This window comes from Antedon mediterranea, chromosome 11 (assembly GCF_964355755.1).
Source record: "Antedon mediterranea chromosome 11, ecAntMedi1.1, whole genome shotgun sequence".
In the NCBI taxonomy this organism is placed as follows: Eukaryota; Metazoa; Echinodermata; class Crinoidea; order Comatulida; family Antedonidae; genus Antedon; species Antedon mediterranea.
In genome coordinates this window covers 4,220,042-4,245,970 of record NC_092680.1, presented here as the reverse complement: position 1 = coordinate 4,245,970, position 25,929 = coordinate 4,220,042, and the positions used below count along the sequence as shown (strand labels likewise).

The 25,929-nt window shown below is 33.3% G+C and overlaps 1 long non-coding RNA gene across 1 annotated transcript; it reads left to right on the top strand.

Annotated features, from left to right (window-relative positions):
• The first annotated feature begins 16,394 nt into the window (after positions 1–16,394).
• LOC140063031 (uncharacterized) lies at positions 16,395–17,514 on the top strand. Its single transcript, XR_011847567.1, has 3 exons — positions 16,395–16,599; positions 16,917–17,131; positions 17,241–17,514. It is a non-coding gene; the product is annotated as an uncharacterized lncRNA (long non-coding RNA).
• The last annotated feature ends 8,415 nt before the right edge of the window (positions 17,515–25,929 follow it).

Sequence of the window (25,929 nt, the reverse complement as noted above, 5' to 3'; positions counted from 1 at the left end):
GACAGACTTTCCAAAAGTTTGATTTTTAAATTCAAAATAAATAATGTTGCCAGAGTGTGATTCGTATTTGTTCCAATTTCTATTGTCTGTTTTTATTTTCATGAGGATAATCAAGGGCTTTTATACCTGCTTTTATAGCAAATGAAATGTAACGCTAAAGAACTAAAGAAATGAATAAAATAACACAATAATTATGTGTGTATTATGTGTTAATTAAATGCTATTTAAAACCATGTGAAATAAGTAGTAAAACAACCGGGGTGTGAAAAACAAGGGAAACTCAAACATAAGCCTAACTTGTGAAGATGGTATGCCTACCAATATGAAGAGAAACGAAGACAATGGCTTTGTTCAATACAATTCAATTCAACTTTATTTAACCACGGAGGCCTCCAAAAATACAAATACAATTTCAACAATGTTTTTATAATATTGTAGTAGCCTATAATTTATAAATATGTATTTAAAGGTTTTAATAAAGTTTATGTTCAAATTAGGGTCGGAATGTCAATAGGCCTACCAATGTTCTTATATCTCAAAATAAATAAATACAAATTAAAATGCAACTATTGGTCACATAAATAAATGAATAGTTACAATAAGTTTAAATGGAAGAAATACTTAAGGCATATAAGAAATATCTTAGTCCATGATGTGTGTATTATAGCCTTTCAAATTTACTTAGGTCTATACAGTACACTACCATAACTCTAACCCTATGACTTCTCAATATATGCTTCACTGACAGCTACGATTGTCTCCCTTAGGCATATGCATGTAATTAAGCTGCAGATATTTCTGGTTCTGAGTCTTTAATAGTTATCTCTAATTTTATTTTATACTTTCGGAAGTTCCATTTGACATTTCTACAACTTAATCACGTTATTAAACGCATGAGGCTTTAATCAGCGTTTTACTTTTACCAATTCGGTCGGGTTCCGGTACTTCAACACATGAGAGCCCTAAAAAAACATTTGAGTAACATCATTGTGTTTCATCCCTGCGTTAGGTATTTATTGCATAACTATAGATATCCACGCACCGATGAGGCGTATTCAATTTAATCAACGGTTAAGATGTATTGTCACTTTCACTAATTCCAAAAAAATTGAAAAAAAAATATTTTGAAAAAAAGTGGATCATTTTGAAGTATCATAATAGTTATTAATTTTCACCAAAAATTAGTCGAAAAAAAATCATTCGACTGAAATACAGACGTTTTTTTTATTCAAAAAATAAGTCAAAGTTTTCGATCAAAACATATCTCATAATGCAACGCGCTTATTTGGCTACTCTGTATGCATAATCACAAAACTTCCTCGCAATCTGTGTGAAAACACCTTCTCAACCGTGACGAGTTGTAAACAATTCTAATTAGCATCATGCATATGCTCGTGGTTTAAAATCTTTGTTTTATTTTCAATCACGACAATTTTCCATACGAAATTTAATCAAATTAATTTACCTGTTAATTATATAAACTTTTTGTTCTTGGCTCGAATTTTTGACTAAAGTGAATAACTTTAATATTACTTTGATATGGCCAATTTAAATTTAGAATATGTAGACCTTCATATTTTGTGTTTCAAGGGACAATACATCTTTAATTAACATTCTTTCGGGGCTCCAGGACACAAAACCACACGATGGTCAATGCATGACCATGTCCTGTCCTGTATCTACCAATAAAACCAATTTGTTTTTTTTATGAACATCATCTTTAGTGTTACATCCAGAGTCGACGTATTTCAGCTGCCTAAACAAATGGGTAATGTGTGACCATATTATTATGTAATTCATCATAATTTGTATACTATTTTATTTTTTTAATTAATTAAGTGGGTAAAACAATAGAAACAATCCATCAACCGTTTAACCTGGTTTTGATAGGAAATAAATAAACAAAACTCAACACGTGACTCCAGGGAATACTATATGATATTCACAATAAAAACATGTAATTTAGTATCAATAATTGCCTTATCTGATTATTAGGGAAAGGTCGGTAGGTTATAATTGGATTTTGACCATTTCTCGGTGACGTATTCATAAATTCCAACATTTCCCTCATAGAGTTAATTTATGATTATTAATTAATGGGTGCCATTACAATTGTTATTGTTATTATAAGGGGCTATCCATACATCCCACTCAGGATATGTTTATAGCATTGAATGCAATCACGGATAGAACTGAGAATACTATTGGATGTTCTATAATTAGATATTAGGAAATTTATTTTCGATTAAGTTCTTTATAAGACCTATGGAAAATTAGCATCCATCATAATTCAGTTTGAGAACTTTGTAAGTTGTCGATAAAACTCAAGATAAATTGTTTGATATTTTTACTAACACAGACTTAGAAAATGGCGAATTACTTGGTATGTTTTATTATTGTTATTATTTATAGAAAGTGATGAAAATAATACATAAAAGTGTTGACATTTTCATAACCGTCAAAAGAGTATCTAACTAAAAATGTATTTATTTAAGTAAATTTGAAAAAACAAATATTTTTTAATAATGTAATATAAATGTTATACTATCCATGTTTATGTATTTTCGTTTCAAAACAAGTCTACCTGTTTTTGTTTGGTTTTGTTGTGTTTGTTTTATGTTTTATCCAGTTTTGTCTTGTATATGTGGTGAATTTAATTCACATTAAAAAAGTGGATGACAAGAAACCAGCATAAGCCTAACAATATTTTTATTCCGTTTTGCTGGGTTTTTTTTTCACCATATAACCAGAACTCACTGCCATTGTTTCTGTAAATAAAATACGGAGGATTGGGGTGGAATAGGTCTGAGCTGGGCCTCACAAGTTACATAATAACTGCTACCTTTTGAAATTGTATGTTTACTTTTCAGATGTATTTAATTGGCTGTTGCTGTTTATTAATGAATGCTGTATCGATACCAATAAAACAAAACAACAACAATATAGACGAACACAAACAGTTACGAACGGATCGAAGTGCAAATGCTTTATTATTTGCCGCGAACAAGACATCTATTAACAATTTACCCTTATTTGCACCTGTAAGCGGGGTGTCACCCGCCCCCTCCTGCCCAAGATCTTCGACGCCTGATGTGGGTAGCAGTATTGACGATGCTGCTGTGTGTCCCTGGTACAGCGTATTAAACATTGATAACGACCGAATACCACGAGTTCTATCAGAGAAAAATAGTAGCTGCAGTTCTTGTATTGGTCACGGGGGTACATGCGAAGCAATCAAGTATAACGTGCCTGTTTTTAAACGTGTAAACAGTATGGACACTCAGGATAAGTACTATTATCAACAGACCTTTGAGGAAATAGTTGTTGGGTTCGCCTGTGCAAGATCACGTATTTAAGACGATAGGCTGTCTGTCTATAGCTTGGTTTCTATACTTCGCAAGTAGTTTGACCAATCACGTATGATCATCCGAACTGCCGCCTGTGATTGGTCAACTCACTTGAAACGTTGTATAGGCAATTAAGCTTTAGACACCTTTAGTTTAATATTTATTTTATTGCACAATTACAATAAATTTTTCATAGTTTTATATTATTTATTAGATAATTTATTCTTTTTACTGGGATAGCCTAAAAAAACTGTTCTTCCAGAGGGCCTAACACACCATTATGGTGTCCCATTATGCCGTACATCGGCTTTACCTCCGATCTACGGATACAATCCATGCCTCTCTCACATGATGTTCCTTCACATCATGCCATACCGCTATCATCATAATTTACAGTTAGGGAGTTTTGTTTAAATTTGTACTTAACATTGATGTTTTGTGTGTGAAAACAAAAATGAAGCAATTTACCGAGTGTGCTGTGTAAAATGTAGCCTAATTTAAGGCTTGTAAACCATGCATTTATTGTGAACAAAAGTATTTAAAGTTACGTATAATCTTTGTTTTAATTGAATCTACTAGGCCTATATATTAATATTGTTACTTCTTATAAGTTGAACGTGAAGTTTATTACAGTATAATATCTATTGTGAATATAAAAATGTTAGTTTAAAGCACTCTGTAGAAAGTAGTATTATTTGCAATATGTGTTATTTATTATTTATTATAAGACATAATATATTTAATTATTTATATAGGCTATTGTATTTATAATGGGGTCTTGGTGTATACATTATATAAAAAGATCTCAAATTAAAAAAAAACACAAATTACGTCATTTGTATCAAATAACGTGATCATATCATGTAAGCATTTTTGTGCTGCTTTAATATGTAGAATAGTATAATTAATGTGTAATTTAGTATTTATAATGCGAAATATGTAATTGTTACTTATAGATTAAGTATGATAGATATTTAATAAAAGGTTTTGTGACAAAATGTTATGTTCTGAGCTTCTTCATTCTAAATTATACTTAAAGATAAATTGTCACCCTGAAAAATAATTTAAAATTTTTTTTTTTAATATTCCATTTTAATGTAACATAATAGTTATCCACTTTAACCCAAAATTGGATAGAAAAAAATGTATTTATCTGAAAAAATGTAATTTAAAGCAAAAAAATGGTCAAATTGGCTGCCAGCCAATGGATTTTTGGTTGAATTTTACAATTTTATTTTGTCAAGTGAAAACATTTTTTTTATTGAAGTGATTAACTTGATTAAAACTACATAAATAACATATTCAAAGTCTGATTTAACTAATCTTCATTTTTCATGTTTTTGGGGGACAATCTTTAAGCTTCGTTTTCACTCGGACTCAACTCAACGAAAAAGGTGCAACGCAAGTAATTGGCCAATTACGACGCGCGCGATAAGTCATCCGAACTTGCGTTGAGGCTACCTTGTTGCGTTGCGTCCAATCGGAACCAAGCTTTGTGTCGGTCACGTTATATACTTAAGGACGATGATACGCGCAAAGCAATATATGTCTATAACATGAAATATACAATTTAGACAATGCAAAGTTGGAAAATTCAATAAAAGAAAAATTTAATAGGGACATATATTAAGCAGTAGGTATTATTGGCATTGTTGATTACCCACATGACGAACTGTTAGTTCTGGACAGTTCCGGGCCGTGTTTAGAAAGATTTTTCCGGAGGTACAACCCACTGTATTCACAAGTTGTGCTGCTTGGCATGTGACAACGTATATCCTCTTATACGGATGTTTTGAAAGTACGGTCTGAACTACGTTGTGCGTTATACCTTTTTGATTAATCGATAAGGTTCTTTTTTTCAATCGAATGGAAATGCATAACATGGGAATTAGAAAATAGATTTTATACATTTAGCCTAGTCATCATTCACGCCCAATCGTGTACAATCATAATTTTAGGATTTGCATAGGCCTCAAATACGTACTAGCAAATTTGCATTGTAAAGCATAGTTCCCTCTATTAGGACGTACGTAAGCGCACTGCCAATAATTTGACAAATCACGACGTGATGGATCATCCTAAAACTCTGTATATACTTAAAAGTGTTTATAATAATTATTATAAATAAATAAATACGGTAATTGATATTTGTTAAATTTGTGAAAATTATATAAATGAATGTTTATGTTTACATGTGTCAACACAATGTGGGTGTGTACAATGCATTTGATGTATGTAGTTAGGAAATGTTTAGAAATATATGTAACGAAACTTTGAATGATTAAAGGTACGTGGTTGTGAACCACAAAAGAAAAAAGCTCTGTATACACTATCAAGCTTTATGTGACAAAAACATGATGCCTATATATATGGACACGGTGACGTCATATCAATACAATATTTGGGCACATCACACTTTGTTTCAAACTAGTTTGATAGTGTAGACAGATATTTACAAAGACTAGCCTATTCTAGTTTATATTACCAGTTATTTGATACTACAAAATAGGTTTAGGTATGCTAGAGCATTATGTTGTTTTCGATAAAGAAAATTTTAAAACTAATCAAATTATCAAATATCATGAAATCGTAAAGCTTTGTATACACTATCAAACTAGTTTTACAAAAAAATATATGATGTGCCCAAATATGGTACTGATATGACGTCATCGTGTTCATTACGGGAACATCACTTTTTTCACATCAAGTTTGATAGATAGTGTACATAGACTCGGTTAGTTTTTTTTATGATTATTATTTATTATCATGTGAGGAAGATTTGGAACAAGGAATAAGTAAACTTAAATCAATTGTTAGGTATTATTGTGGTTTTATAGAAATTATAAACAATATGAATTTAAAAAAACAAATTGCACGAACTGATAATAATTGAGAGTGGAAAACTTTTAAGTCACCACTAGAGGGCGAACTTGGATAAAACAGAGATATCAATATTCCAATTGGTATGTTCTTGTTAATTTTGTTTTCTTTCAAACTTGAATTCATCTAGAAAATAATACTTGTTGTTGGTCAAATTTGGAAATGTGATGTAAAAATAATGATGTATCTACCAGAAGTCCACGTCAGTACGTGTCTATGTGACGTCAAACGCGACAACAACCTACAGGATAAACCTGCAAATATTTAGTTTTATCTGTAGCGTTTAATTTTATTGTTTTACGATAAGAAGCTACTTCCTCCATTTGAAGTAATTAATATTACTAATAAAACAAATATTTAGGTCTACCTTTAGAACATCATATCAACACACATGTGTATGATTGTATATTTTAAAAATAATATTACGACGTTCTATTTATGTACGTTTGTCAAAGCATTTAAAAGCAGAAAATCTCATAATTAAGGTATATCAGTTAATTTACTAATTATATCAACAAGTAGCTTGGTTTTTACGCTGCTACATACAGTAGATAGCTCTACATTTTCGTGAAGAAAGGAAACAATTCCTGCTATACAACAGTCGGTTAATTTGTCGAAATAACGCAATGGTAAGTTTTATATTTGTTTCATTATCCTTTTGTATACTAGAATCACAAAATTTTAATTCTGGCATAACTTTTATGTGGGCCTACTGTGGCAGAATTCATCCATTGAATTCATTTTAGCGCCCATGTTAAACCTATAGAAATCAGTGTCTGTTTTATTCGCACTCATTTTATATCTTCCATGTACCGTAGGTGATCCTTGCATCCAATGTACACATCTCCCTCTTGAGCTATTTTTTGAAATACCGTAAATAAAGACACTATAAGTATGCACGCACAGACACTAATAGTAAGACAATCGATATTAAATATAAATAGACTTTAATTCGTCATTTTGACGAATTATACTTGATATAAATATTTAAAAATATTTATTTTATTTGTTTGGTATTCAGAAATTGCAGACAATAATATTGGTATTGGTGACATTGAAGAACATAATATCGCCCTCTGTTGGCCACATTTCTGATCAGACGCCTGCGAATGGTCAACCTGAAGTAAACCATCACCATCCAAACCACACCCATCATAACCACCACCACCATCGTCACCGGCACCAGAAACAACATTCAACAACCCGACAACCGCTGACCAGAGATCAAATTGTAGTATCTGATGTTGTGCACGAAAATGTAACGGCAAACGAACATGAAATAAAAAACAATACTGTTAAAACGGGTCACCAATACTTCTACCGTGAGAGGCAACCAGAGCAGGTTCCAAGAAAACCTCTGTTCACACCACCACTTCGACCTCCTATAGAAGAGATTGGAGCACCAGATGTTTACACTCCGCTTAACTTGGGTACGATGTGTCCACACGTACATGTGACGTACACTGATACGCGTTCAATTCCGACCTCGTTCGAACAAGCTGAGCTTCTTCTTTCGCATAATAACTGTATACATCCACACACAAATAAACGGATTCCTGACCAGTTTTGCCTTCCAGTTAAATACAATGTACCTTACCTGTTAGACACAGGCTATGGTTCGCATGATATTGCTAAGTATGAACAGAAATATAGAATGATGATTACGTCATTTGTTTGTCGGCGTCCGTCGTGATCGTCGTGCAAACACGTTGTTTGTAGGGGGACACCTTCGAGACTCAACTGAGTATCCCGGCTAAATGTCCCTGGAAGAGGAGAAGCGAACATTCATTTGTATTTCTTGTTTATAATATAATGTACAGTATAACGTTAATAGGGTGTGATAAGTAGTGAAAAATGTATAAATAATAATACTAATTATAATATAATAACTCTTTAATATTGAAATTCAAAACTTAATAAAGTATGGGGAATAAGGTGTGAGGGGCCGAGGAAGAGGAGGGGGAATGGGTCTATTGTTAATCACTTTGTATAAATTTAAAATGTGTTGATCTATACATGGCCTCCATGATCTATAAGAAAATAAATAAGTCCAAATAAAATATTGGTGCGTTTCGTCATTTTTTTTCCAATGATATCTTTACATTAGAAGATTGTTCAAATCATGTAAATAAAATATTTTCCGGGCGAGAACCTAGCAGCTCCCCTCTTTTAGTTTGCAAAAGTCAATAAGTCAAAAATCATTACGTCATAAATATCATATTAACTTTGTTAAAACCAAAATAACCAGTTAGTTCAGACGACTGAGCGTCGTGTTGACAACATTTACGTCGTGGGTTCGATTCCCACGCGCGCTGGTCGGTGGAATAGAGTTAAAGGTATGCGACAACTGTGTTTGGGATTCGATTCACAGAATTATACGTCCCCCTTTCCACCAGACATCGTAAGAAGGCACTAGCAATGCATCTGTTGATGATGTGGTAGGAATGACTCCAAGTCTGTGGCAGGGCCTTAGTGCTGAGGCAGGGAGAGCACTTTTTTTTTATTTTTGGATTTGATCTCGTAAATTTTATGTTTTCCGCCCTCAAATTTAAAAGAATTTGAATTAATTTATATTTTCATCGCAGATGTACAAAACGGTTTGGTATGCCGTGCGTTGTTATGCAATTGTCACGTGCAGGTGTAGTGGGAAAGATGGTATTGAATGAACACGCCACACTGTTAAATTTTGAATTTGTTAATCAATGTTGCTACATTGGTAGCGAATGTCTGATTCATGCAAGATATTGTATTGTAATATGTTATGAATAATCGTTTATTCATAAGATAATATTACAATACAATACCTTGCATGAATTGGACATTTCAATTGATTAACAAAATCAAAAGTTAAAAGTGTGATTTTTAACAGGGCAGGTGTGTATGGCCGCAAGCGACGCTGGCCGCACTATGTGTAGCGCTATACGATCTTTGGTTATGACTGCCTTGTGTGAAGTTAGCTGGCGGTTTGTATACGTTGTCACGCATTTGATTGAGGCCGAAACGAACCGATGGAGGAACTTACCTACGGAAAAAGAAATCGCCGACGGGCTTGGCTTAGGCCTATAAAGTCCGAGTTTGTTTAGTTCCGCATTTACACTTCTCAGCAAGACAGCAACCGGCCTACGCCTCTGTAAACGAGTAAAAATAGAGTAAAATATACAATAAAAAGAAACACAAAATTTAGCCCTCTTATTATTTTAACAAATTATTAAAATAGAAATAATAATTGTATACTTCCTATTTCGTTAGTACAGTATAAGCCATACCCGACTAGTTTAGTATTTTGACATGGTGTATAAAAAATGAATTGCCCGGAGCCCTACTCCTTGCTAGAACGAATTGAAACATGGGCATAAAGATCAGATTTTCTCATCAAACTCTCTTCTCTTCCTGTCATTTCACAATTACAACTTATGTGTGACAAGAAGGCCCATCATTTACGCCATAATGCTTATTCGCATTAACAAGAACCAAATAAATGATGTAGCAACTGACTTAAATACTTAAATAAACATCCCCTTAAAACGTCTCTTTTGATTACTTTGCGACCAGGATATTTCCTGCCAAAATGAAATAACATATGGTTGTAGGCCAACGGTAGTATTTATAATTATTATTTACTTCGAATTAAACCCCGAAAAAAATAACCGCATCCTTAAGATTTTGGGTTTATGTGGATTATACATGGAGGTATAAAAATAGATACCTCCATGGATTATACATTGATGAAAGTATACAATAAGAGTAGCATTCCATGCGGAGGTAAAAATAAAAAAACGTCTACTTATAACTCCTCTTATTTTTACCTCCATGTTAAAACCCAACAGCGATGCCATAAGTTACTCAAATCACCGGGAGTCGAAACTTTCTCTCCATAATTTCAAAAGATTGATTGTTGTTCTGTTTTAGAGATTTAAAAAAATGTAAAATTCCATATTTTATATTATATTAGCTTATTATATTTATGAATCCAAATGTCATTATGTTTAATTAACGTGGTATTTTAAATAATGTTGTATTGAGTAGAGGGTCTTGTCCACCCGGTCCCCCTCTAAATTTTGAAAATTGTAAAATACGGTAGCATTGTTAAGTTCAGCACAACTTTTTACAAATTGTTTTGACCCTCGCACTCTTTTAGATAGTTTATCTGCAAGAATATTTAAAGATATATATTTGATTATCCATGCACTGGTACAAAGTTTAAGTTTGAACAATAACACAAACTGTTTATATTTACACACATTTCAAGCAACCCCTTTCATATAATGGTCGCGTCCAGAGAAGGATGTACTAATAACAATAGATTATTATTATTACGAGAAGAGAATTCCCCTTTCATTCCCCGTTTAACTGATCTGCGTTACATGAACCATTCACTAACCGAATCAATTGCCTTGTTATGTGCAGTGTGCCCGGGTTAAGGTATGTATCTTTATCATTTTTACTATTTCGTTAGGCTAAACATCAAGGCATTATTAGTGTTCAGTTTATTTGATTGAGTTTGAGCATGGAGTACTTCAATTTAATATGAAAATTGTTGTTCTCAATATTATGCTCGGCTTACGAATTTGTTCACAAGCTTTTCTCAAGTGCTGAATTTGAGCAAAACATTTGATTGTAACTGGTTTTCGGTCAGGAAATGTACATGCCATTTCCCTGGTCAAAAACCGGTTACATCGCTGGTGAGATTGGACTCATATACAGTGAACTGGTCATTGCATGTATTTGTTGTATACAGTACTGGAGTGGTATTGTATGGAAAGAAACGGACCTGTGTTGGGGTAAGGGTTGGGAGTGCTCTCTACTTATGGAGATGCCTAGACTTTGATACATCCCCAGCCACTATGGATTAAGGTAGTAATTTTGTCCGTGGTGTTTCTTATTTTCTATTTAATCTATAGCTTTACATATATAGGTGGTGAGTGAGTAGGCCTAATGTACCTGAACTTTTCTGGACCACGTTCACTTCTATCCAATGGGTCTGCTTATTCTTCACTAATTATTATTATTAATTTATTAATACATAAAGACCACTCAATAACAATGGTAATAAAAGTAATAGTTCGTAATTGTATTCGGTCGGATTAATTCCTTTAATATCGCTCTTAAGGTCTGTCTGCACTATCAAACTTTATGTGACAAAATAAATGTGACGTGCCCCTATATGGACATGATGATGTCATATCACTACCACATTTGGGCATATCACTACTATATTTGGGCACATCACACTTTGTTGATCAGTAGTGTAGACATAGCTTTAAATGTGAATAGCAGGAATATTCAAACTGAGACAGTACCCCACTTGTAACTCTGTTGATACATCAACATCTTTATCCAGTGTTGAACCTTCACCAAGAAACTTAATGGTACCCACATCAAGTAGTTTACTTGTGTTGAAATAATTGATTGAAATTACTTCTTTTTTCTTTCTTTGTGTTTCTTTATTTGTTCCTCCACACTTTATTCATACAAATATAAAGAACATAAGCAGAACAACTTCAAGTGGTTTTGGTTTCGTTTGTGAAGTGTGTTGAAAGAAAGATTGTTTGTAGGCCTACTAAGAACAAGGAAGAGAAATAAGAAAATGTTTTAACGATCGAAACTGGAACAGGCTATTTAAAATAAATACAGCAAATAATATTTATAGCTCTGTTTACACTTAAAATCGTTTGCCAAAAAAAGTGTGATGTGCCCAAATATGGTGGTGATATGCCTAAATATGATAATGATATGACATCATCAAGTCCATATATGGGCACATCACATTTTGTTGTCACATAAAGTTTGATAGTGTAGACAAGGCTTTACGCGATAATCGGGATTAAGACAAACATTTTAAGGGTTCTTTTTTTCTAACTTAGTTTCTTCCATAATAATAACAACATAACATAATAATAACACCTCTCTGTGCTCGTCAATCGCAAGCGCAAAAAGTACTGGTAAATAAATACAATAAAAATGGTTACAATTTAAAAAGAAGCATTTACATATTTCTTGATGATGAGGATGATAATGATACTGTGGTTATGTGATGATGACGCGGTTGATGAGGATGATAAGACAATAATGATGACGATGATAATGGTATGATAAATGATCATGGCAATGATTATACTCCGTTATGAATGGTGAAGACGTTATTTATGACAATAAAAATAATAACGAAATGATAGGACATACTGACAGACATTACGAAACAGATTGTAACCGTAGAAATGGTCAACTGTAAAAAATGTTATCATCTGTAGGCTTATATCGTAATTTCTTAGTGGCGCGTTTCATGAAAGTGACTTCATGGCAAAGCTATTAAAATAATGTTAAACTTTCCGTCAATATGAATATATTGTCACCGTGATATTGTGATAATTTTAGTTGTAGTACTGTATGTTATTTCATTATTCAATATTTCATCATTTCAAAAGAGATAAGTATAGCGTTGTGTAATACAGGCATCTGAACACACATAATAGATGATTCATTCTATATTATACAATCTATCATTCCTTAATATAGCCCAGTTCCGCTAATTTGAACCCTATATAAGCTCATGCTGGGATCTTTATACCACTTTTGAATTAAGACTTCTTGGTACAATATCCAACAGTGTCTGCTATATTATTAATATTTAGTAAGTTAAGGTATTATTTTAATCTATATCTGACGAAAATAGAACCCGGAAGTAGTGTAGAATAAATATGTTGATATTATTTTAACCCCGTGTGTTGTGTTTAACATTACAACACGGTCTCCAATGATTGTATAAAAATAATAATGTATTTCCTTATTGTAAATCGCTCTCTCATTATGTGCATATAAGGAATTATTGCTCACGACTACTATACCGTATACTAAAATTGTTAATATTTGTGAATATTTGATGTCGATAACCATAATACCATTTTAGGTTAAATTTGTTAATCATAATATGTTTCGTTTTGTCTTTCAGATGAAGGTACTCTCCATATGTGTTGTTCTTGGCCTGGTTTGCAACGCAATTGCAGGACCGTATAGTTTTACCAATACTATACTGGAAACGAAATTCCGAGACCTCGAATGTAATGAACCGTTGGAACAAACTCTTTATTCCCAGCTGGCTGAAGTGTTACGATTTGATCCAATCGACGACGGAATCAGCACGTATGCTTCCGATAAAGAAGAATGTCCAACAGATGCTACCACACTGTGTCCGTACCGTATGGAAAACATCGACGATCCGGATCGGATCCCATCAAGGGTGTCCGTAGCCAGGTGCATGTGTGACGAATGCCAGACTAAACGCGATTCCGCTGCAGCTCTTTTGTCGTGTAAACCGATATTGCGTATCACTACCGTGTTACGAAAGACAGGCAAATGTGAATCCGGGGTCTACACCTATAAACCCGTTGATGAAATTATACCTGTGGCTTGTACTTGTTCCAGGCCTTCGAACTGAACGTTTTTTTTATGTTTAGCAGACGATCCACTGACAATCAGAGGAGAAGAAAGAAACAATTACTTCCACACCACAAGGGGTGTTTTTTTCTTTGATGCATTTTAAGAAGATACAATAATCTGGATCAGGACATCATACATCTAAAGTCAAAATCAGGACATCATACATCTAAAGTCAAAGTCCAGCGTAGGAGTAACGACGCACCTTTTGTTTTATAGGCTGATTTATAAACTTTAAAAGGACATATGCCTATCTACTAACATGTAATGAAAGTTCTTCATAAACATTCCAATATTTAATTATGTGTTTAAGTTATTAAAATAACTTTATTATATTGTTAAAGATGTATTAATCATCATCATGTGTAAAGCATGGAGGTATAAAAATAGACATCCATGTGTGAAGGAAGAGTAACAAATTTTCAATGTCGTATAGTTTAAAATGTTGAATAATCTATCAAGATTCCCAGTTCTGTACTTCACAAACGTGAATTAATGTATTTAGGCCTATTTTGTCCTATTCGGTGTGGCGGTGTGCTTCATGATGATCTGGGTAAAAACTCTGAGCTCTCTCACCTGCTAAAATGCCCTCTGTCTTCAACTTGTTATGTATATCATTATAAAAATATGAATGTTTCCATTATGCCATCTCGTCTGGGGACGGAGGGCAATGGTATGTGGGTGGATACTTTATTATGAGTTTTGATTAGCACAAACTTAATTAACAATTAGCTTTCTTAACCAACCTTACGTACGTACGTAATAAATGTTATTATGGTATTTTCAGTCTTGTATACAATTGCTTTATATTTTATATTTATGTATGAAATAAATGATTGATTACATGAGCTAATGATTTCTTAAAATACAGAAAAGAAGTTTTGAATTGCGTTGAAAGATTTTTTTTTCGTGTTTGTATCGATAATAATAAGTTGTATCGAATCGAGTATATGGTTGCTCTTTCACCTTTGTTAGTAGATGTAGCCAATAGTAAAACATATACTTGACGACCACCCTATGTCGCATTTACCAACCGATTCTCGGTACTGTAGGTCTATCTATTTCCAAAGCATCATAGGAATGTTTGTTAATACCACATCACATTTGTGTTTAACATCTATCTAGTAGTAACCTAGTTAACCATACATGATACAGGCACCACATGTGATATAAATAAGATGCTGTATTATAAAAATATTCCTATGATACTTTGGAAATAGATAGTAGGGTCTATGTGGAGATACAGCACTGGAAATCGGGACTTACCACATCAGATCGCTCCGTGTCGCTGGTACAAAACTTTATATAGAAATCATGGAATCATTTGCCGAGTGAAGTGAGGGGTAGGCCTATCCAAATGCTAGTTTCAAGTCGTGTGAATAGATGTCTTTTCATTACTTTTTTGTAGAGCCAGGGGTGCATTTTTTTACAATACTGAACGGCAGTAAATGTAATACTAATGATAGATGTAAGTCTAGTACTAGGCCTACAAGTTGTTCTTGTCTGTATACCACCTGGAAAACTGACCCCAGACAACTACCACCCCAACAAATAGATAATACCAAGGGCGAATCCAGGATAAAACGGAGGATCGGTAACCTGATATGAAATTAGTAATCTGTCAAAAATAGATATAAAACCGTCAAAAATGGCCAAAGCTTAACCCCTCATGTTGTAATATTTTCCATACATGAATCGAGAATTGGGTAAGAATTGAATGACACGTGTCAATCAGAATTATATCGCTGAGTAGGACATACGTCTTATCGTCATGTAGGCCTATTGCACGTATATCTCTGAAAACTTTCAATCTACATCGAAATGTGTTTTGTAATCATCACAGTTCCTGTTATAGTAAGTGATTCATTATTTGTTATATTTAAGGGCTATAAAAACTTATCCTATTTGATAATTATTACCATTTAATCGGTAGGCTTATTATCGCTAGGCCAAGGGACCAACTTGTTGTGAAAACAAGTGTGAAAACTGTATTTGGCTGGTTGCTTTGAAATAGCAGTAAGTGATCACTTAATCTTCGAATCAGCCAATCACCGCATCATTGTGCTACGCAACCATTGTCTTCGGAATTTTATGATCAAGTGCAGTACACACTTAAAACTAAAGGTGCAATAAAGGGTGCAAACCTATAAAATGGTGCTAATTTGCGCCTTTTTCTCATAAAATGGTGCAGAGTTCATAAAAGGTTTATTTTTGCACCTTTTATATCGAAAAATGCAGACAAGTATAAAAAGGTGCAGAACTGCACCACAAAGGCCCAAGTAGGCCATGGTGACTGTGTGACAAAATAAGACCTATTAGTGTTAGATTAATGAACGCTTCTTGATATATTTAACTTAGGGCTTCTAAAAACTTAAAAGGTAATGATTATGACAATTTTTTTAGAATGACATTATTGTGGTAAGTTAAAACAAAAATAAGAAAGATTCATAATAATATCGGAATTCGAAAAAATCTGTTTCTTACGGAACATTAGAAAGTCGCTGGCTTGTAACTGAAAATTAAAGTTTTATACCTTTAACATGATAAATTCAAAGGTTCAACTGGGCACCCTATAAGGTTTAACATCAGTTAAAAGGTGCATAATAGCACCTTTTTGTACAATTTTCGTGCCGTATGCGCACGCAAGATGTCTGTAAACAATTTTTAAAATATTGAATTTCAGAGGTTATTTACTCTGGTTTGCTTAAGTCTAGAATAAGTAAACTTTTCTTTCATATTTAACAATATTATTAGAATATTTAATATCATAATGTAGGCATCTGTTGTAAATTTATTTGAAACAGGAATTGAACAATAATTTTAAGCGCGTGCGGTTGTTAAACATGCAGTTTAAATATTGAGAGGAGTTTGCGCCCAAAAAATCAGGCCTATAAAACTAGGTCTAGCTCCCGGATGCCACACCTCTCCCGTGTTAAAAGTAAGTAATGAAGCTTTATAGGCATGTAATTTGGTGGTTTTTATTAGATTAATTATTATATAGGCCTATAAGCCTAGGCCTAAAATGATAGCTAAATAAATAAATAAGGCTAGCTAGGCCTAGCTAGCTAGAGGGTAGCCTAGGCCAGGCGGCTAGGCCTATAATTAATAATAGGCCTAGCTAGGCAGGCTAGTGGCCTAGCCTAGGGCCTAGTTATTAATATTAGTTACAGTAGTGTAGTTGGGTATTATTATGCCTAGGCCTACCTATAGGCTATATTAATTCTTCTTATACACTTTATTTTTAATTATAAATAGTTACAGCCTACATGATGTCATGGAGGGATAAAATAAGTTTAAACATGAAAGAGCACCTCTGCTCTGCTGATCAGCAGCAATGAAGATGTCCAGAAAAGGAGAAAGAAATGTGACCACATGTACCGTAATACTCTATTATATATAGGGCCTACTATACTACGAGCTGAGGAAAGGGAGAGGAACATACTTTAAAGTATGTGAAGCATGTGGACAAGGTAATTTGACTTTAAAAATCAGAACAATGTCAATAATGTATTGTATGATATTGTCATATTAATGATAATATTAATATAATAGTTTCCCTTCCTATTTCATGCTTTTTAGGAAAGTACATAATCAGGTGAAAATGTTCGGAAAAAAGGTGAACCAGACATCAAGAACACTGTTTCAGATATATGGGAATAAGAAGAGAATACTGTCAAAGATGTCATCATTAGATACTTTTAGCAATAGGCCTATTGTTGGTTTGAGAAGAGATGGCCACACTCTATTTAAGGTGCAAAGACTGGTAATTGCCATCCAATAATTCAGCAGTTGAATTGAATAATGTAATGTTTTAAAGTTGAATAAAATTATACCAAGCTTAATCAATATTTTTTTGTATTTTGGTGATTTTTATTTGTGCACCTTTTTAACAGAAATTTGAACCTTAGAAGAGCATTATTGAACCTTTTATTAGGGTGTAAAGTTGCACCTTTATTTAGAGGTTGAATTTTGCTCCTTTGGGGAGCTGCTATTGTTGCATTTCGTTTGCACCTTTTAGGGTAGAAAATTACACCTTATATGGTGCAAATGTGAACTCCAAAGGAGCATTATAGCACCCTTTATCAGGGTTCAAAATTGCACCTTCCGTCAAAGGTGCAGTTGTGCACCTTAAAGGGAGCTGCTATTGTTGCATCGGTTTGCACCTTTTTAGGTAGAGATTTGCACCTTTTTTTTTTAGTGTGTACGTTTTGCAGAGCTTATGGTTCAAAAAGCAAAATCCTTCTCATTAACAAACTTTCTACTTTACGAACGGTTACTACTACGTACTGCACTTTCATTCTTGTTCTATTATTAAATCATAAACCTTTTTCTTCCATGATTTCTCCACATGATGTGAGATGATGTACAGTTTTCTTGTACACATTGTCGTGCAAAATGTCACTTGTAAAAGTATAGTATATGTCAACAATACAATTGTTACATTGAAATAAAAGAATTATATTGTAATACTTCAAATATTAATAATAGGCTTTTCTTTTTAACTTTTCATTTACGAACTGCATTAGGACTGAAGCGTTTGTGCATAATACTTAATAATACGATTAAAATTAAATTCTCCAGGAAACTACCAAAAAAATACAATGATACATTTATTCATCAAGTCATAATAAAAATTATAATATGTACAATGTTTCAAGAAAATGATGAAATGGGGTTTCAGGAAACCAGGAGGTTTGTATGCTAGAGACCACAGATTATTAAAAAAAAATATATTATTGGTTTTAAAAATAATAGTTCAAGTTTAACAGTAAAAATCGATATTACAAAACACCAATCCTTCCGTATTCTACCATAAATGAATGCATTGTAATGTCTAGAAAATTCAAAATCGTAATTGATTCTCAGTGTAAGTTTCAACCGAAAATTATAGTCAAAATTTCAGAGAAAATGGTTATTTGGGGATATTCATAACCATGCATGATGACTTAAGTATCACCAGTTTAGTTACTTCTTTTAACATCAATACTCGAAACAAGGAAGAGGGAAGTTAAAGATGGTCTTAAGAGCATCCTATCAAAGTAGAAATTAATATTGACTTTGAGGTTAAAACAACAAGCCTTTAAAACATTATATTCAAATTTTATCTCAGTTTAAAATAAATTTTAAATTTAATAAAAATGCAAGTACAATCGAAATTACTTTTAGACGTGACATTAACTAAAATATGTTTGTCTCCCTCAACTGACTGCAAGAGTGATTTCTAATGACGATTTTAATAACTCTTCGATTTTATGACGCGATAATAGAACAACACTGCAGTGTCTGCTGCGCACGCTAAAAATAATAGCCGCGCTGTCGTCCAGTCAATCGTCAACTATTCAGTCGGTCAGTCAGTTAATTTATATTCAGCCGGCCAGTCAGTCATTAATGTACCAGTTAGTCATTAATGTACCAGTCAGTCGGTCGATATTCAGTCGGTCAGTCAGTTAATATTCAGTCGGTCAGTCAGTAAATATTCAGTCAATCAGTTAATATTCAGTCGGTCAGTCAATTAGCATTCAGTCGGTCAGTCAGTTAAATTATATTCAGTCAGTCAGTTAGCTAATATTCAGTAGGTCAGTCAGTTAATATTCAGTCGGTCAGTCAGTTAATATTCAGTCGGCCTGACAGTTAATATTCAGTCGGTCAGTCAGTTAATATTCAGTTGGCCTGTCAGTTAGTATTCAGTCGGCCTGTCAGTTAATATTCAGTCGGCCTGTCAGTTAATATTCAGTCGGTCAGTCATTAATTTAATATTCAATAGTCAATCATTTTCTCTAATCTTTTTCTCTATCGAAGTTAAGTAAAGGAACTTTAATTTTAACGTTGTTTTATGTTTCTTGTTCTGTTTCATCAAAGGAAGCTATATCTTTTTGTTTATGTTTCATAGTTTGGTCTTTTATTAGCTTCCTGTATATTATGTATCGATTTGATCAGATGAAAAATTCATTCAAAGTATATGAACACATCGGTGTTATATTGTACCTCATTTCAAATTTCTAGTTTTATAATGATTTCCGGGTTGTTTTTTGTTCTCGTGTCATTTTAAATTGATACTGTATATATATATATATCATTCAGATTAATTGTTCTATTAAATCATGCGATACAGAGGCTTTATTTTGGTTAAAAATGCTTTTTCCCGCAACTGAAGTCTGCACGTGGTAGTGTGGCGTGTGGCTAATTTTGTCAAGCCCTGAGTGAGGAAGTTCTATAGAAAGCTTATTCTTGTGTATGTTGTATTTTCCCGAACGTGAAAATACGAACGGGGACGTTTACAGTAATTATTTTAAAGTTTAAAGGTCTTTTTGATGACATAGTTAGGCCTAACCCAGTGGTATATATAGAGGAAACACTTGAAGTAAAGTGCTTAATCACCAGCTTCTACCAACTAAGAAACAATGCAAACAAAACCATAATTATTATTATAAAATTATTTGAATATAATAAAAGACATAATGAAGTCAGTAAAAATATTAAACTTTTTGTATCAGTACCATGACAATTTAAAAAAAAAGGTACATAATACAAAAACAGTTTTGTTTATTTCATAAAACCTCCAGGAGAAGCAGTCTTGTACAACATATAAAATCAATGTATAAACATTTTTTAAATGGCAATAATAATCTGTAAATGCTATCATCGTTATTAAATAATACAAATTGCACACAATGAGGTAAAGCTTTATGATTCAATATTGTATTTGTTCATCACAGGATTGAATAATTGACCGTCCAAAGCTCTATCTACATTATCAAACTTTATGTGACAAAACAATGGGATGTGCCCCTATATGGACACGATGATGTCATATCACTACCATGTTTAAGCATACCTCTACCATATTTGGGCACATCACACTTTTTTTGTCAAACTAGTTTGATGTAGAGCTTAAGAGGGCTGAGATGGACAGGCAACTGACCAATCAACATTAGAGGTGAAATAAATGATTGTCAGAATATAGACTTATACTTGCTGATTAAATAGGCCTTGTAATATTCAAGAGTGCCCGTCATGTTATCGGCTTAGAATTTCTTAATTTTCGAGTGGCACGTCGGGAAAATCCAATAAAGAAAAGTTATATAACTCTGTATTGAAACGCCGAATAACGATGCAAAATATAACAAGACTGAGCGATGTACTTATGATAAGGCTTTGGGATTAGCCATCCGTATCCATTGTGACCTACTGAGCAACATTTCTGTTTTTTTCCTTGACGAATAACAGTAACACACCGTAATAATGTTTTGTAATGGAAAATAACTATATTGAACCTGTCATAATTTAATCAATGGTTTCCACTACTTTCCGTGACCTCATTGAGCAAAGCGCTACAGAAATGATACAGTTATTCATAATAACATTTATTGTATAATATTATACTTAAAATAATATATACATATATATCAATATTTAATAATTTACATAACCGTAGCCTATGCATTATGATTAGATAACATAATAGGCTAATTGAAAATACTATCTTAATGTCTTAATGTATTTTTATCCATTTTTTTTTTTTTGGTAAATTGTAAAATAACCTGCGGTTTGTTACGAACATGGAAAATACTATACACTAAATTATTATCTGACCACGGGAAAATACATTGTGGTCAGACTGAATGAATGGAAACTTACATACCGGTATATTTGTGTGACGTAATGTATTGGCTAACCCAACCCAAGAACTAGGATTTGAATATTAAATTTCACACAAAGGACTTCCAATCAAATAATTTGAAATCAAATAAGAAAATGAAATCATTATTTCATCGTGATAATGTCTTCGAATGGAACCACCAGCACTCATGTATAGTGTTTTTTTATTTATTTTTCGCTTTTGTTTCTGCTTTTCTGACAGTTTCCACTGATGTAGTATATTTCCATCACATCATTGACAATGAGCAACACACAATACAGTGTAGTTATTGATTAAATACACAGTGTAGACATTATATTATATATTTGTCTACAGTTATAAGCCTATTATATTCAGACATGACATGCCATTACGTTCATAAAACAGAATTTAATAATTAATCACTATATTATTATAGTCTTACATGTGCATGTACCCCAGCCCCCCCCCCCCCCCATCCCACACATTTGCATAATGCTTAAACACTAGTGGATTCGTTGAGTTTAAACAAAACAACATTTTGAACGACGTTTAGCGGGAGGGCACCGAGGGGAAAAGGTACTATACATTATTATTTGGTTAAGCGTTGGTTTAATCAATAATAACCAAATAGAAGTTTCTCGTCTTATTTTTAATGCTTTGTTCCCCCTAGAGACGCAACACAAGGGCGTAACGCAACGTAAGTGAGTTGACCAATCACAAGCGATGGCATATTCGAACTGTCGCTTGTCATTGGTCAACTCGCTTACGTTGCGTTTACGTCCTAGTGGGAACCAAGCTTAAACGCCAGTCGTCGTTAGACATCGCGCGACTCGCCTGTGCTCGCCATTGTTTTTTTAGCAAGTTAGGGTCCTAGGTCCGTCCTGAGCACATGGCGGTATACCTACTGAGTTTCTCTCTAATGTTTGTCATCCGTATTTTGTGATCGGTCACAAATACTAATAGTTTATTACATTGTTTTGTTCAGTTCTTAGCCAGTTCTCGATACTGTATTTAAATTTTCCCAGTACAGAATAATACGGTACGTGATACAGTACTGTATCAGAAGTTACGCCGTATCATATTCCACATGATACAGCCACCACCCCGTGATACACATGAGATGCTGTATTAAGGAATTTGGCTATTACTGGACACATACTATTTGGGAGATACCTTACTTAATGGAGAGATTCTCTTTGCTTCACCCGTCAGGCCTATAACAATATAAAAAAAAAACAAATTTTATACACTTCAATTATTATTATTTATTAATGAAATAGATTTATCAATTTGAAATTAGTGATTGTGGTTGATGGGAACCATCTGTAATGACCTGGACGACCACATCATATCAATGTGTGCATGCACGAACATTTTTCACTGGATTACAGTGTACTCTACATAATTTTGGCGGATTAATTTGAGACGACCAATGAGCGTAGGTCAGGCCGTTGCATGCAATTTGAAGGAGCGCTATTAATATGCTATATGCTTCTATATCTATTAATAGTATAAACAGAAAATGTATAGGCCTATTTAAGAAATGAAAACAAATTATGAAAATACAAAATAGACAATTGTTTTGCATCACGTGATAATGCATAGATGACTCATCACGTGAAATATTGAATTGAATAAATTTCAAATAGCCTTAATGAAGTTAGATGCAGAGTAGTTCACATGCTCACTCATAAAGCCAATGTTAACTTTATGATAATATTATACAAAATCACATGATTTAATCTGTCATCATTTAAATTAGAATACTTGCTCTACCACCCAACAGAAAGAGTGACTTGTTATGTGCCACTTTGTCAATATTGTGGTTGTATTGTAGTTTGCAGACAATCAACTTACATAAAGTATCCTTTATTCTATTTTGTTTATTCTCTACACAGTAGATACATATAAGCACATTATTGAAAAAACATGACAATGCTGTTATCATTGGCTTGATCTCAATTGAGATAGACCTCAGATGAAATAATTAGGTGTATGACCCCAATAATATGAAATGAACTGTAAAAAGAACAGTTTGCAGTTTTAATAAAATTATTCACTTCTGTAAAAAAAATTATTTCACTTATAAAAAGACAAAGAAACGGTTAATTTTAACCAAAAACCAATGTCTGATAGACAATTTAAGTATTTTTTGCTTCAATTAAATTACATTTTTTCGGGTAAATCATTTTTGTTTCGATCCAGTTTTGGTCAAAGTGAATATGTGACCATTATGTGACATTAATATGGCATATTCAACAAAAAAATTGGAAAACAAAATTAGGGTGACAATAATTATATCTTTAAGTAAAACACTAAGCCAAAACGATAAAGTAAAACAACCCGAAATAACTAGGTATTTCCACGATAGGCCTAATATATTTAAATACATTGTAGTATTTCATGAAGGTCATCAGCAATTACTATTTACAGAACTCATTAAATATAAACAATCATGATTTCAGGCTTCAGGTTTTTTTTCTGTTAGAAAGAAAGACAAAATGTTGTAATTCTTAACTGAATTGTTGCAAGTCACCGTCATCTGGTCTATTTGGTTGTGGTCTTACAGTTCGCTGGCACACACACGCTACTGGAATCTTTTCAGTGTATTGTTCATACTTAAACACATCACCTTCACATCCAACCTTTTTCATTACCGTCATTGTATACGTTACTTCTTTGCACTGCAATGCTGACGTCTGTTTGTTGGTAAAAGGATCAATGCATGTTGTACAAGATGGCCGGCATCTTGCTTTCATGATTTTGACTGGGATACGATCAGATTGATAGTCTTCGTAGTAATCAAAGGGACACAGACCAGACTCAGATAGACTGTAATCAGCTGCAAAAAAATATGATTATGAAATATGAACATGGTGATTACTTGATGTTCTACCGGAACTAACTAAGATTGTTTTCCTACACTATTCAACAGTGAGGTATTTCGATAGACTCCGGATATTTAAAATACCATATTTGAAATATTATCTTGGGTAATGTAAAGCTCTGTCTACACTATCAAACTAGTTTAACAAAAAAAGTGTGATGTGCCCAAATATGGTAATGATATGCCTAAATATGGTAGTGTTATAACATCATCATGTCCATATAATGGGCACATCATATTTTGTTGTCACATAAAATTTGATATTGTAGACAGAGCTTTACATTTATACTTACTTGGTACCCGATTGTATGCGCATTCCTTATCAGGAATTGCATGTTCTGTGTTGCCAGATTCATCGAGTAACAGACTAGTATCAAATGCATGGATAGCAACAATAGTTGTTTGTGGATAGTAACGTGTTCGTTCTATTGAAGATGTATTCGAACAAGTACTGTAGGGTCCGTCAGTGGAAGAAGTTGTTCTGCTTAGCCTGGACGATAAGGGGTTACCACTCACCGTCACGTCGTAGAATACGAGAGCACATAATAGCAACTTCAAAATACGCATGCCCACTCTATGTCTTTTACCAGTTAATAACATAATTTGTTTGAATATGATAAAATAAGTGTCTATTTCTGAGAGATTTCCCTCAGACTATTATTATCATTAGTCAATTATGTAATAAAAGATCAGATTGAAATCGATTACCTGAAGTTTAATTCAGAGGTCATGATGAGCCCAACGTGGTCCACTCATGGATGGACATTCTGGTCCAATATAAAGCCAAGTTTGAAACCATTCTAAAAACAAACTGTACTGCACTGTACACATGTACAAGTATTGTATTCTAATATTAATATCTCCAATTTGCAAGTCCTCGTGTACCAAAGATACACCTGAGAAATGAGAGTGTGTTTATTGCATTAGTTTCAGTGAACGGAAGATTGGAAGGATGCGATGCGAGTCCGATGGGCATTAAACAATAATGCGTCCGGGGGATGATAGCAATGTAAGAGCAAGATATAACAGGTGAAGTAAATATATAAAGGCATTGAAGAGCTGAAGAAGGATGGCATAAAAGTTACAAGACAGACTTTTATCTTTGCCCTCAAATGAGATCTAAAAATTAAAGCGATTGAGTTCGCTGTTGGAGTCCCCCGGGTCTAGCATGTGTGATTATTGTTTGTTTTGAAAATCCGGAATAGACTGAATTAAATTGGTGGAAATGTAATTCCATATTTCTCTTCAATCAATCATTCGGTTTGATACATTTTAAAGAAAAATATTAATTTAAGTGAGTTGACCGATCACAAGGGACTGGTTCCGGTGATCGTGTCGTGATTGGTCAGATTGTTTGCGGCGCGATTATTACGACTTTGAGTTGCTGCAGCCAAGTGGGAACGAAGGTTTATAATCATTGTATTCACATTATTCAATTCTACTCAAGTCAAGCAGTCAATGTAAACAGATGTTTAGGCTTTGCAATACAGTGCACTTCTCCGTGGTCATTTTCAAAAAACAAAAAAGCATTGTTATTTACGGTAGATGTTATTTAAAAAGTAAATCATTAAAGATGTACTGCCCCCCAAAAAACACATTGGCTATCAGCCAATTTGACTATTTTTTGCTTTAAATTACAGTTTTTTTAAGGTTAATAGTTTTTTTCCGATCCAATTTTTGGTCAAACTGAATAACTATGTGACATTAAAATGACTATTCAACAACAAAAAATTTCAGGGGGACAATACATCTTTAAAAAA